The sequence below is a fragment of the Bacillus rossius genome, chromosome 8 (assembly GCF_032445375.1).
Source record: "Bacillus rossius redtenbacheri isolate Brsri chromosome 8, Brsri_v3, whole genome shotgun sequence".
Lineage (NCBI taxonomy): Eukaryota > Metazoa > Arthropoda > Insecta > Phasmatodea > Bacillidae > Bacillus > Bacillus rossius.
Window position 1 is genome coordinate 10,327,726 of NC_086336.1, and position 14,989 is coordinate 10,342,714.

Consider the following 14,989-nt stretch of genomic DNA (forward strand, 5'->3'; position numbering starts at 1 on the left):
ATGGGCACCATATTGATTTTTTTCTGTTCCACTGGAGGCCGCCATCTTGGATGCCGTCGACTTTGTTTCTGTTGTTTGTTCCTAGATAGCACCAGCATCACTCTTGATTTTTTTTCTGATCTACTGGAGGCTGCCATCTTGGATACCGTAGACTTTTTTTTCTGCTGTTTGTTCATATAGAGCGCCAGCGTCGCTCTGTCTCATCCAATAAGGTCGATGTTCCATCACCTACCATAGCTATTATGGTCCTTATCGACATATTAAAATTTATTTTTTTATACTAAATACATTGGAAGCGCTGTGATTCGAACCATCGCAGCTCTGATCCCTAGGTTGGAAAACATACGCCTTTAACCGCACGGCCATCGAGACAATTACCAGACTGAGAATTAAATAAGGTATATATAAAAATAACATGAATATTAGGTCTTGTATTTTTTTAAATTTGAAGTAATAATAACACCACCTGTTCGAGACATAACCACCATCGTGTATTAAGACGTAACTGTTGCAATAATCGTTAAGGTTGCCATCTTGAAAATCCGTTATTTTTATGTTAGAAAATCGGAAAAAATTTTAAAACCATTAAAAAATTAATCAATCGAATTAAATAAATAAAATTCTTAAAAAGTACCGTTGCACTTTTTGTTACGGTCGCCATCTTGAAAATCCGTAATTTTAATGCTAGAGATTCTAAAAAAATTCAAAAACTCATCAAAAAAATTTACTTATTAGAATTCTGATTGATAAGTTCGATTCCTGTCCTTCGTTAAAAACCGCTTAGAGCAACAAAAAAAAACAACAGCTCCTTCCTCCACAGAAGCCACCTACAGACTGATCTTCCGCCACCAATACCAAGGTATACAGGTATATACCGTCAGCTGGTATGACGACATGTCCTACATCTTGTCTTCATCCGCTGAAGACCACCATCTTGTTTTCGTCTGCTAGAGTGTGCTAATACCATGTTAGTAAAATGGCAGATCCAAGATGGCAGATCCAATATGGCCACCGGGGTCAAGGTCAAAAATCAGGCCACGGTAATACTTGTCCTGTTACGCTGTGTCCCTCTCTGGAGCTAGGCTCAACAGTGGTTCGCCTCTTACCACGCGGATGTCCACACACACAGTATCTCGCCACTAGTTCGCACTCTCTCCATCTTGTCGCTCCACGTCGCACCACTCTCGAGGGGTATCTCACCCTCTTCGACGTTGTTGCACTTTCCTTCACTCTCGGAATTCACCCGCAACTCGTTTGGAACTCGCTCGGAACTTGCTCGGAACTCCGCAAAGGCCAGCGTCACCATTTATACTGGTGGGTCGACTTTCCAGAACCGACGAGAGTGGCTGTGATTGTCTCGTTATCCCGGGCTGACCCGATGCCCGAACAGTCCGGAAAGGCGGCGTCCATTCACGACACTCCACGCAGTTTCCTGCGGAATTCCCGAAGGCCGCTCAGAAATAGATAACAGCGCCGATGCAGAACGGTGCTTTAGGAGGGGGCGGGGTTTTAGCGACCACCTATGAAATCTAGTCAGGCACGCGTGGCATGCCTTATGTCAGTGGTTGGCGCGTGACACGGTGCGTGATGCCAGTGACCATGCAGGGCCACAGCCAGCTCCAAACCTGGTGCGTGTCGTGGTCCTGTCTGCTTTTGTAACAATATGAACACTCCGTAAAACCAGTTAACGCCTTGTATAACATGAATGGGTTGCATCTAGGAAGTAATAAAATAATATGTTGTAAGGTATAATTGGTGTAAAGATGTCCGTTACGCTCCTACGGAACCCAATAGTCCTAGATGAATCCGGCTGACACTCGCATAGGCATACTGTCATGTGGTCGTGTTCGTAAATGGGAGATAATCCGCATAGGGTTAGCTCACTCGCGCTTATATGAGAGTATCCATCTGACTGCCCCTTCCACCCCCACCCCCCTTAGGTACGTACCAGAAATGTGTGACGGAAGTGGTCCAATATAAACATTATATCATTTTTATTTAGTAATTTTTATAACTGAATTAAATTAAATGTATTTTCGGACTATAACCTCATGGAATAATATAACTTTTAGAACTCCAGCGTATATAAACATAAATCAAAGTAATTTTTTTGCTTGATAATAGAATACTTATTTCATGGTTTATAATACTTTGTTCTCGGGCCAATTTTTTTATTATTTCTTTAAACAAGTAATAAATAGGTATATATGAAAGTTTTTAAATAAATTAAACACACAAGGTAAATTTGTATGAAAGACGTGTGCCTATGAACTTGGAAAACACAATTCCGGCCGCTTTTTTGTGTGCAGCATGTCGGGCTATAATGGGGAGGACATACATACATGATTGTAACTAAGTAAGGATTGCAAAAAAACATCGGGAAAAAATTTCTTTGTAAACTTGTGTAGCTTTGTTACTGTGATTCCCTTATTATGTCTTAGCTTTTTGACGTAACAAAGTCTAATAAATCGATGAACGCCGGCTGCACGCACGAAAAAGTATCCTATTACGCACATTGTCCCGTTACGCGGTGTCCCGTTACTCTGTGTCCCGTTACGCTCATTGTACGCTTGCGCCGCATCTATCTCTCTTCCACTCGATTGGTACAACCATCGATTTGACTTTTTCGAGGCTCATTAAACTTGAAACACTCCCATTCGTTTCCTACTTTTCCTGTCATCGTCCTATCCTTTTCAGAATAACACAGATTGGAAGAAATTAAATAGCAAGCATGTATAAAAGTTAAAGTTAAAATAATATCTTCGTTAAAGTAATAAACGTATTTGAATTAATGAGTGCAAATAAAAGTAAATTTATCAATTAAATTGTAGATTTCATTTCACTCCTTCTTTGTATCCATACAAAAAAGTGATAATTCAATAAAAATGATTCAATTTTATTTATAAAAGTATGCAATTATTTCATTAATATTATGTTATGACGTTATCACGTTAAACTATCGTCCGTAAACCGACTTTACAGACAACCAATTTTTTTAATCCTAATTCGTCGAAGGGAGGGGTCCGGATCCCTCTGCCTCCTCATCCTTCACAAAGTCCCTGCGTATCCTACACTAATTTTTTTTCTAATTGGAACAAATAAATGTAAAATTACAGAAATATTTGTAAGTTCGTACGTTTATACGAAAACAACTCTATCACTACAAAATTGTGTTCGCAATAATACTGGATTAAGATTTTTACCAGGGCATTCATGTTTTTTGTTGTCCCAGTACTTCAAATAGCAAAAGATTTTCCTAGACCGTTTCCTGAATATCCTTCCAATATTAACTTCCTACATTATAAGCATTATGCAACAAAATAAAGTCAAATTTGTTGAATATTTGATTATATTTTCAAGGTTTAAAAAATGTACGCTATAATGAAACAAAAATTAGAATTTAAAAATTTTTGCATCAATTATCGTAAGAAATACACAGTATTATCTCGAAAAAACGTATTTTATATAAATGCAAAAAAAAAAATAATAACCATAGCCATGTGTTGTATAAAGTAACGATATCTTTCTATTTCTTGACATCGATTATTTTCAAAGGATTCTTTCTTTAAAGAAGATAACGTTTTTTTTTTTCTGTGAAGATTAAGATTTTTTTTAGATTTATATTGATTTTATTCAACACATAAATACACATTACAAACGAACATTAGAGCAAATAAAAGAGCACGCTCCAGCTAACTCAGCTCTTTCGTGCTTAAAATAAATACATGTTACAATAAAAAAACAACACAACAGTACAAAATATCATCACTAAAATTTCTAGGAAAAAGTACAAAAAACCCAAGGTACAGCAGACAAAAAGGGAACGGAAATTAAACAAAAAAGACACGAAATAACTGAAAAAAACATGGGGGGTAGGAAAAGAAAAATTTAAAAAAAAAACGGGTCACCATCTTGCTTCCAGATGGGAAAAGTAAGTGGTCACTCAGGGGGCCAAATTAGTGGCACGAAAAGGTAAGTAACGAAATATAAGAAGAAAAACAACAAGACTGTGAAGACCGCGGCGGGTTGCGTCCGTCACGCCGTACAGTGCCCTTCATAGTTTACGGCCACATACCGACGACGAGCTCACCAAGGCTGCAGAAGGTCCAATCTGAGGCCATGACAACCATCAACTTGAAACTATTTGAAATTGTAGCAAAAACCTTTACGAAAAAATAAAATAAAAATATTTATACCAACTATTAATATTAATTAAGAGATTGCAGTCGTCAGTTGGATACCCTTTAAGATTCAACATTTAAAATTTGTACAAAATTCAGAACGAATACATAAAAAATGAATTTAAAATGTAAATAAATATTTTTTTTATAAAAAAAAAACAATTATGTAATAAACGTTGGACACCTCAGTTCGTTTCTTGGCAGAGCAACTAGTAATTAAAAACTAAAACTAACCCAAAAAGAAAAATCGACTTTGATGTTTAAATCGAAGTAAATACATTATGCCGAATGATTATTTATCCAATGGATAGAGAAAAAACTCAATTGTTTCCGCCCGGGATCGAACCGGGGACCTTGCGCGTGTGAGGCGCACGTGATAACCACTACACTACGGAAACGACATGAGTAAAATTGACATTTAGTTAATTATTATCGAATTTCCAATAGTCTGTTTAAAAGAATTATAAGTTTTAACACATTTTAAAATTCGATGTTTGGGACTTGTGGCGAAACAGAAAATATGTTAATATGTATCAGAACGAATAAAAATATTGGTTGTCTGTAAAGTCGGTTTACGGATGATAGTTTAACGTGACGTCATAACAAAACATTGATGTACTGATTGCATACTTTTATGAATAAAATTGAATTATTTTAATTTTAATAATAAAAGAATAAATAATTGAAATTATAGGTACTAGTAATCAGATTTTTAAAATGCAAGAATAATTACCTTTATTGCCGAAATTGTTGTTGTAATGAGCAATGAAAACCACATTAACTTTTCGTTTAGATATAATTATGAACAAGTTTAGATATAAATAAACTGTAATCAAAAATGCCAAGTCTGCTTGCTGCCAATCCATTTTACTGTTAGAGTCATTGTTATGTACGAGTCCTAACCGTAACATACCGGGCAGATTGCAACACTAGATCGTTCGCAGTATGTGAACGGACCTCACCTTTACATTTTTTCTTATCCCCCACAAATTATTAATACGAGAAAACCATTCCTGGAACTTTTCACAGCGAAACTCCAAACGTAATGGATTCTTCGGAAATTATCTTTTACCATGTTTCCATGCATCTCTAGAAATCGCAAATGCATTTCTGCAGAAGTTACAAGAATGTTTATTGGCTTTCAGCCATGTTTCATTACTTAGTTATGCACCAACACAAGTCTTCGACAATGGCAATCTCAGTCGCTGGTCTTGGGTAGTACTTTCTTTACAGGTTATTAGTACAAATATTTTCAAAATATAATTTTTTGCTAACCCATTGCGACATTTCTCACAGCTGAATTTTACGCGAGCCAGAATTTCAGCTCAAACCTTCGTCTCATGTCGACAGGCATTATACCACCACGAGAAAATCTTGTCACAGTAAATTTAAATTTAAATTAAATTTTAAATTTATTTAAATTGTTGTTTTGTATCACTTATTATACCAGCGAGCGAGAGGATATAGGCAGTGGCCAGAGGTAGGATTCTCAGTTTGTTACTATGGTGGTGTAAAAATCATCAAGGTAACTTGCCTGACATATAAATATAGTAACTGGCTATTATTGTAACCACTATGGCATTATTACCATAATGAAACCGACCATAATGGACCCCGAGCGCAACGACGTCAACAACGGCGAAGATCCTGATGACGTTAAAGATCTTGATGTCGACAAACCAACGGTTGCAGAGATCCCGATTGTGGCTGCACTTGCTGTTCACATATCTTTATTCGGCAAAAGCATTTTCCACAATTCCGCATGAGAGTTGGCCATGCTGACCCGTAGACATCCTTTGCGAACGCTTAGTAGCGCACGAACAAATCTCGAATTGGTTCAGCATACCGAATCTACGTTTCTTTCGAGATAATACTACGTCACTTCCAACTCTCGTGCGACTAAAAATTCAAACATCGGGCTTCAGGCGGAACGAGAGGATCGTTACACACTATTCCATTTGTTTCGCAAACACACTGTAAAAAAATTACGTGTAAGCTTTGTACCCACTCGACAGTGTCTTAAGTATCATCTAAGTATTGTGAATGATAGTCTAGATACTTACATAATATTCATTAAATAAATTGGTTTGTTCTTTAGGTAATTCTGTATGTATGTCAAGAAACACTTCACATTTGTGAGAATGGATCCAACTACGTAATATCTATGTAAAATTTTCCAGAGTGTAAAATGCATGTTTTGGCACATAACATAAAGATAATAAATAGGGGGTTATGATTCTGAGCATGAAAAAATACATTTATCTAACAGCTGCTGTTTACTACTTCCAAAAGCCAAGATGAAAAACATACAAAATCTAAAAAATGCTCTTCGAAATTTTTTGAAATTACATCCCTAAGATGGTGCAAATAGGGTACGTTTTTTTTATCAAAAATATTAATATAAAAAATATATTTAATGTTAGTTACGCAGTATGTCCTATTTTTCAAAATTTGAATGCTAAAGTGACTTAATGGAGGTAAAATTTGTGAAAATGTATCTATATGAAGCTAATATATAATAAATTATGATATTGGATGTACTGAATTAGCACATCCTATAGGATGCTATAATATAAGCGATTGCATTTTTGGGAATTTTTTAAATTAATTACGTCTTTTTTTCTGACAAAAAGATTTTCATGAAAAATTAATATTTCCTTAAGAATTCGCTATTAAAATCCATTTTTTTGAGATAACTTACGATGACACAGGCCCCAATAGCGAGGATGTGGGAAAGAAATTAAATTATTTATGTTTTTTAATCCATACTAATATTATAAAGCTGAAAAGTTTGTTTGTTTGTTTGTTTGAACGCGCTAATCTCAGGAACCACTGGTCCGATTTGAAAAATTCTTTCAGTGTTGGATAGTACATTTATCGAGGAAGGCTATTGGCTATATTATATTATCAATAGCATTAGGGATCCTTACTTAAAGTCCAATTTAGAATCAAATGCGTTGGAGGGGTTAGATAGAACATGCAGTACACGTACGAAGTGTGTGTTGACAATGCTGCAGGCGCTAAAAGTTTAATTCCTATTGCCTATTAACATTGTTGCCACGCACTAGATGCCTTATCATTCTTAATTTTCCCATACAAGTAAAAAACACCCGTGTGATATTAACAACGAAGCAATCAGTACCCTCATAAGAGTTCAATTAGTATTTAAATACTTTTTATCACTTTAAATCGCAAACCTAAACTATTGTTTTATTTTTCCTCTCTCTGTGTTAATTTTTTTTCTTTTAATAGAATTATTTTTATTATTTTTAATTAATTTTAATTTTTCGAACCATCAATAATTTTCCTCTCCCGTTACAATTCTGACAAGGACTTGTGTGTATGTGTGTGTGTGTGTATATATATATATATATACATATATATAAGCGAAATACCACTCACTGACTCACTCATCACGAGATCTCTAAAACTATACACCCGATTGACTTTAAATTTAGCATAGTTACTCATTTTATGATGTAGACGCTCACTAAGAACGGATTCTGCGAAAACAGATCCCAAGGGGAGTTTCGGGGGCGTAATATATCAAAATTTCCAGTTTTTGGTAGGAAATCACCATGGCAACGGCTGTTGCTTTGTTGATGCTTCATTCGTCTCTATGGCAACGACTATTTCATTGTTAGTGCAGTCCTCATCACCGTTGAAATTTTGCAGGTACTTTAAATATCAAAAATTTCCCTTTTTTTCAAGTATTTATATTTTACAGACTTGAAACTTCACAGTAATGTTCCCTATGTTATGCAGGATGACATTTTCCGAAAATTAGATCCCATGGGTGGTTAAAAGCAGGCAACAGTGGGTACTTTGTCTGCATGAGAAAAGGATTTTGCATTGTTCATGCCTTTTGCGTCTCCATGGCAACGGGCATCGCGTGGCAGTGGCGTACCCACAAGGAGGGGCATGTATAATGAGCGGCGCAAGAGTGATCTGCCTGTAGACTGTCGTAGCGAAGTACGGGTACATCAGTTGTACGTTGCGTGCACGAGTCGGGAAACCATCGGTGCTATTCATTTTCTCTCCGGTACATTATACAGCATTTTAATAAATTTTCACTGAATTTTTTTATTTACCATTACTGTAAATGGGAGATGTGGCTTAATGCTTTTCCATTAGTATAGCCGTTCGAAGCCGGGTCGGGCATCTAGTTAGTTTATAAGGACAAAACAAAAATGTTTTAATTGTGCTTACTGCTACATTTCCATTATATTTCACTTATACCTGAGTAATTTTCATAGGAACATAGAGAGTAGGTATATATGAGATATTATAGATAGCTAGGGACCGGAAAAATTCTCTGGTTCAATGACCTCCAGGATGAACTCCATTGTTCTACGTACATACGGTCAAATGCCACCCACTCATTGGCTGTTGTCTTGTGAGACGTCCCAACGTAGCAGCCTGTGATTTGAAAAAGCTTTGGTTGGGTGTTTCTCATAGACAGAAATTCATCCAGGTGAGTTGTGAGCCAATAAAAGAGGCAGCACTGAGGTATAACTATTTGTATTTTAGCCTATCGCGAAATTAATTCGCGAATTTTTCCGGTCTCTATAGATAGCATACACTTCGAAAGTGATAGATCGCCCTTTGATAGTGATAGCGAGCCCCACTCGCACCAACCTCTACAAGTGCCAAACGCGCCACTCTGACTACGTACAGGTGGTCCTCCACCACATTGAGCACCCGTAGGTCGCCCTGAACGTCACACGCCTCATCCAGGTGCAGGTCCTCGTGTGACAGTGTACAACCAGAGGCTGTTCACTGAACTCACTCACTCACTGCCCTGGAAACTTCGTCCAAGGTCTTCGTCACTCTGCCGCACCCGCGGCACTATCGCCTTGGAAGCTCCACCGCAAGAAGGCTCCCGCCTGAACTCTCGCTCTGAACTCCCCTGCTGAGGCCGACGTCCTCTTTTTATATATCAGCCGCCATTTCTGGAACTCAAGAGCGCGGCCGGGGCCAGTCGCGTCATTCCGCGCCGACACGACGGCAGAAATCTCTCGAAACACGTGTCGGTGGCTCGCGTAACTCCGCAGCTGTCAGGTTTCGGATGTAAAACTATCAGCGCCGTGGGGTAGCAGGGGGAAGGAGGGGGGAAGCGGTGACCCCGGTGCGCTCAGCACATCTCATGTTACGGCGGCATGTGATGCAGCCCAGCTAGCTCTGCACCTGCGCGTGACGTGGCCTTACTGACGTTCGTAACAATATGAAACTCTGACAATAAATTCAACGCAGAAATCATTAAAATATTGCAGACATCGATTATAACTTTGCGGCTAGAAGGAAACCCAACTCGTCAACGTATGGTACCACAGTTTTTTTCAACTAAATTTAAATTACAAGTTCACTTTGAGAATACATGTTACCGAATAAAACTTTTTTTTTGGCGTGAAACGTCTTTCAGTTCGTTAAGTAGGGGGTCACTTGCTAAAACCGCATGCAACGAAAACATGCCGCCTCGGTGACGACTGTAGCTCTGTGACTACGGTCCAAGCGCTCTGCTACTTAATATTATACATGTGAAAGTTTGTATATGTTTGTATGTTTGTTACTCAATAACGCAAAAAAAAATGCTTAAAACGGATTGGAATTAAATTTGGCACACAGATATATTTTTTTATTTACGGTAATTTTCTTCGTTAATTGAAAAAAAATTCGGATTTTGTTGTTTGAGTATATGTTTGTAAGTGAATTTTGATTTGATTTACTTATATTTCATTTTTCTAAGTGACAAATTTAATCCAGTAAGTACACATAATTATTAATTACTAAATTTGTCAAAAAAAAAAAGAAATTTACTTAGAAATTCGGATTTAGTAGGTTTTGTTGAGATAAGTTTTTTTTTTTGTTATTTAATTTTGACTTACTTTTTATTTGTTCTTTCAGTATCCAAATTTTAAAAGATGACGGAAAAAAAAACCCATTTGTGACATAGCCTAATTCTAAAAAAGCGAGAGCTATGAAGTTAGCCACAAGTCAAGAGACTTCACTGCAAGCGTAGCTGAGGAGGAACGAGCAAGCTAGGCGTCAAGAGGCTCTTGTAGTGGCGGAAACGCCGGAGCAGACACATCATTGACGCCAACAACACGCTCATTGTAGGGAGACTCAGAAGCTGCTGAGTTGCCGGGACAACCACAGGCGCGGCGTGAGCTGCAGATCAGCTTGAGCTGCAGATCAGCTTGAGAGCTTCAGAAACGCCGGAGCAGGCGAACCATCCACGTCAGTGAATACCTGGCCTTCCAGAGAACTGCTGAGACTACGGGGGAAGCAGAAGCTCGGAGACGGAAGGGTGGCACTTGGAGTGTTGTTGAATTCGCTGCATCGCAGTACGATGCGAGTCTCCACTACGGCTGCCACAGGCTCCTAAAAACGGAGAGAATGAACGAAGCGTGCATATTTTTCGACGCGCATAAATAGATAGAAGAGACGGCTGAAACGTGTTGTTCTGGGGGGAAAAAACTAGTAATTTCGCGGTTAGAGGAGCCAGTGGAACCATTGAAAGAATTATTTCCATGCAGTACAGATGAATCGCGGTGTGATTTTAATAATAATATCAGAAAATACAATGGGTGCTTCCACATGACATATTATTTCCATGCCGGGCCTTTAACCAACATTTATTGTACAAGGGCAGGTTTAACATAAAATTGGGTCCTTGATTCCCGTGTCTAATGAGCAGTCACAGTTTTTACCAATTTTTTTATTTTTAGGTGATAAGGTTGCGTTAAGTAGAGCGGCGTTCTCGAATCTTTCTGGAGTTCGGAGACAGATAGATAAAAAAAAATTGGTTGTCTGTAAAGTCGGTTTACGGACGATAGTTTAACGTGACATCATCATAGCAAAACATTGATGTAATGATGGCATACTTTTATGAATAAAATTGAATCTTTTTTTTTAATTATCACTATTTTGTATGGATAAAAAGGAGTGAAATGAAATCTACAATTTAATTGATAAATGTTCTTTTATTTGCACTCATTAATTCAAATATGTTTATTACCTTAACGAAGAGATTATTTTAACTATAACTTTTATACATTTTTTCTATTTAACTTCTTCCAATCTGTGTTATTCTGTAAAGGATAGGACGATGATAGGAAAAGTAGGAAACGAATGGGAGTGTTTCAAGTTTAATGTGCCTCGAAAAAGACAAATCGATGTTTGTTCCAATCGAGTGGAAGAGAGATAGATGCGGCGCAAGCGTACAATGAGCGTAACGGGACACAGCGTAACGGGACAATGTGCGTATCGGGACAATTTTTCCTGCGTGCAGCCGTAGTTATCGATTTATTAGACGTTGTCACGTCAAAAAAAATATACGAAGAGTTCTCGACGAAGACAATATTTTGGCACGTGAATTCAAAACGGCTGTGGAGAACATGCCCGCTGAAAGCTTCAAAGTGGTGATCCACCCTGAAAGCACGAGCGGCGCACCACCAGTGAGGTGGTGCTGCTCGGAGCACACCACCGGCAGTGACGTGCTGGTGCGCGCGGTGGACAACTCTGACGCATCGCCGACACCCACACGTTCTTCGACGCTCTCCAGTACCCGATCACTTTAAGGAAACGCAAGTAAGGGTATCATTTTGAAATACCACACATGGATCCCGCAGACTAGGCGTCCAGTACCTTACAAGTATGCTACCTGCATGGACTTCTATGCTTACCTTCTCTTGGTGACTAACAATAATTTTAACCTCCTTCAGCGCTGCAAGACACTTTTGCACCAGTTCTTAGTTGATGTGTATGTATAATTTCCGTTGGCCACATAAAAAAAAAAAAAAAAAAAAACATGTAGAGCATCCAGCTTAACGCAGCAGCGAGAAACTGCGGCTGTGTTTGCCAAACTTATTTTAAGTTATTCTTGTGGAAGGTAGCTATTGTAAATATCGGTCTACATATAAACAAATCAGGTTTAACATTTTCGTTTATTCTGGTTTCAACTAAAGAATATCTCTTGCCTTTGTGAAGTCATGTGCATCTACTTTTCAGCCAATATGTATGTGCAATTCTGGTTAGCTTTTAAAAAATAAAATCGTTACTTTTATTTTTTTGGGGATTTAAAATAATTTTTTTTAACAAATCACAAAAAAGTATAATTATTTAGACAATAAAAACTTAACATCTTCTAATGACTACCACCAGCAGTTTTCATTTATTTTGTATTGTCGGAATATAAAAAAATAGACAATGATAGACATATGTACCTTTAATAGAAAAAAAAATACTTCTAAACTAAACCAACCTGAGCAGGGATTTTACCACACACTATCGATATATACCTGGCTACATGTAACAGTTTATGTACGTGCCAGCTATCAAATGCACTTACCTTAAAATATCACCTCCTTTACTTACATGTGCAACTGTAGTGCCTATAACACTGGGGTTGGATTCAGGTGGTTTTGGTTGTCATGTCAGTCACCTTCGCATTCCAGTCCATCCCGGTTTGATTCCCAGTGGGGTTTTACAATGTATTTTTAACCCATGGAAAACATCTCATTTCCGTAAGCCTAGGAGGTTTTCTGAGAGTACCTTACATCTCCCCTTTCGTACCATTTATTTCCTAATCAATTCCAATTCGTCCTTCATCCAGCTATGATGATCCATATGTATGCAGATAAGGCGCTTAACCCTAACTTATGTAAATAAAACCTATAGCTGTACATATCTGTACTTCAGAGGCATAAGACACTAAGTCCACTTTTGGGAAAAATCCACTTTTTTCCATGAACTTGAGCACCGTTTGACGTTCTTTCTATTGGCATACAACACTAATATATGACAAAAATTCACATATTTTGGGTATTAAATACTTGAAGGTATAAGTGATGTACAATTTAAAATTCTTTTAACTGCTCTCTTGAACAATATATTTTTTACGTAGTGTCTATGCCTCTGAGGTAAACATATATATAATGCGAAGGAGTAACATATAGTGCGGGGAAAACGTCTAGCGAGCTGGGCTTTACAACTCGATGGAAACGCGTTGCCCGAAACGGACCAGCAGTGCCTAATGGTAGTCGGAGCCATACATAGTGCAGACTTGGCCCGGCCCGGTTACACATAAATTTTGCTAAAAAAAATAAATCATTCAACGTTATCACGCTCGCTAAGCACTACATTGTCTACATATCTTAAACAGGTATTGGAAAAAAGGCCGCAGCCCAATGATGCGTCTACCATTCCGTTCCACTTACCTACTTCTCGCCCTCCTTACAACAAGACTTTTTGCCAGCACTATATTTCTAGCATCCATAGAAAAACCATATTTATTCGGCTTATCACTTACCTACCTGAAACTCCCGTAATTTTCTCTATTGAGGAAAAATATATTTACGATGACAAACTTTCACCATCCATGCACCTAAAACAGTGTTATGTTCGTACGAGATTAATTTATACATAACTTTTTTTTCTGGTTTGGATAAAAATTTAATTTATTTTCATGATAGCTACAAATTGTGTGTCATGAACAAATAAATTAATCCGTTTAAGGCGCTGGTATCTGGTTGTAACCCTTTTACAAACATGTTATGTTATATTTGCTCCCTTATTTTATTCTTAGATGATGTCTGTAATATTTTTGTGAGATAGTGAACGAAAGTAAAAGAAAACGTCGCTTGTTTCTGTTTTGGTAAAACTATTGTGTTCGTTTGTCTTTTCGTTTTGTCGTGTTTTTGTGTCGTTTCAACTGTTGTGCTGAATTATTTTGGGTTCAATATGTTTGTGTTGTCATCATTTGTGGGGTTTTTTTTCGTTCTCTTAGTACATTTTTCTTTGTTTTTCTTTGTTTGTTGACCATATTCCTGTTACGGAATATTTTGTGGTGTTCATATCCTTGTTGACTACAGCAATTGTTTGCTTAATTTTGTGTGTTTTTTGTCTTTTCTGGGTATTTTTATTTTGTTATTTTTTTATTTTTTATTTTTTCTTCAACAGAAAAAGTTCTTAGCAATGGCGTATGACTTACATCAAGTCAAAACTTAACATATTTAAAGATAGCCAAAGCCAAAATTATAAAATATAATTAAAACTAAGAAGATAACTTATTTTAAAATCTTAATAACTTAAGTATTATAATACAATATTTATAATATGATTTAAATAATTTATTTCAAATTTATAAAATAATAATATATTTCCTGACAGACACACTTATGGAAACAAGACAGCAAGTGTTTAAACGTTATTACGAGAGACACGATTATTGCGCGGATTCCTTTTACTCCCGGCTAAACTCCACTTGCCTATACCTACATAATCAAACATTTTATTAATTTTTATTTCTCTATAACAAGATCACGTCCTTTAACGGGTTGCAAGTATTTTATAACTACTTCCTCTTGTTTACAAATGGCACAGTTTCGCTAAATACGTGTCAAGAGAACGTAGTAAAATCACTAACGGGAATCATACGTACGCTTCAAGTACCTATATTATGCTATACAAAGAATCCTAGGAGTAATTCTGGTTTAGTTATTACATATGTAATTAATAACAATGATTTGGGAGTTATTATAAATTTTTGATAAATTATTTAAGAGCTATGTTATAACATTACTAACATTATAAATGCGAAAGTGTGTTTGTTTATCCTTGTTTTACGCAGCAACGAAGCAACGGATTGACATGATTTTTTTTCCATATAGATAGTTTATGGGCCGGAGAGTGACATTGAATAGCTACATATAATTATGAAATTATATTCCTAAGGGAGTGAAAAAAAGTAAAATAAGTGTTACAATAGAAAAACATGGGAGGTTGATCTTAGACACACAAACAATGAG

The 14,989-nt window shown here is 37.0% G+C and overlaps 1 non-coding gene across 1 annotated transcript; it reads right to left on the reverse strand.

Moving 5' to 3' along the window:
• Nucleotides 1-4,506: 4,506 nt before the first annotated feature.
• Nucleotides 4,507-4,579, reverse strand: Trnav-cac (transfer RNA valine (anticodon CAC)). The gene has a single exon. It is a non-coding gene; the product is annotated as a tRNA-Val (tRNA).
• Nucleotides 4,580-14,989: the final 10,410 nt, after the last annotated feature.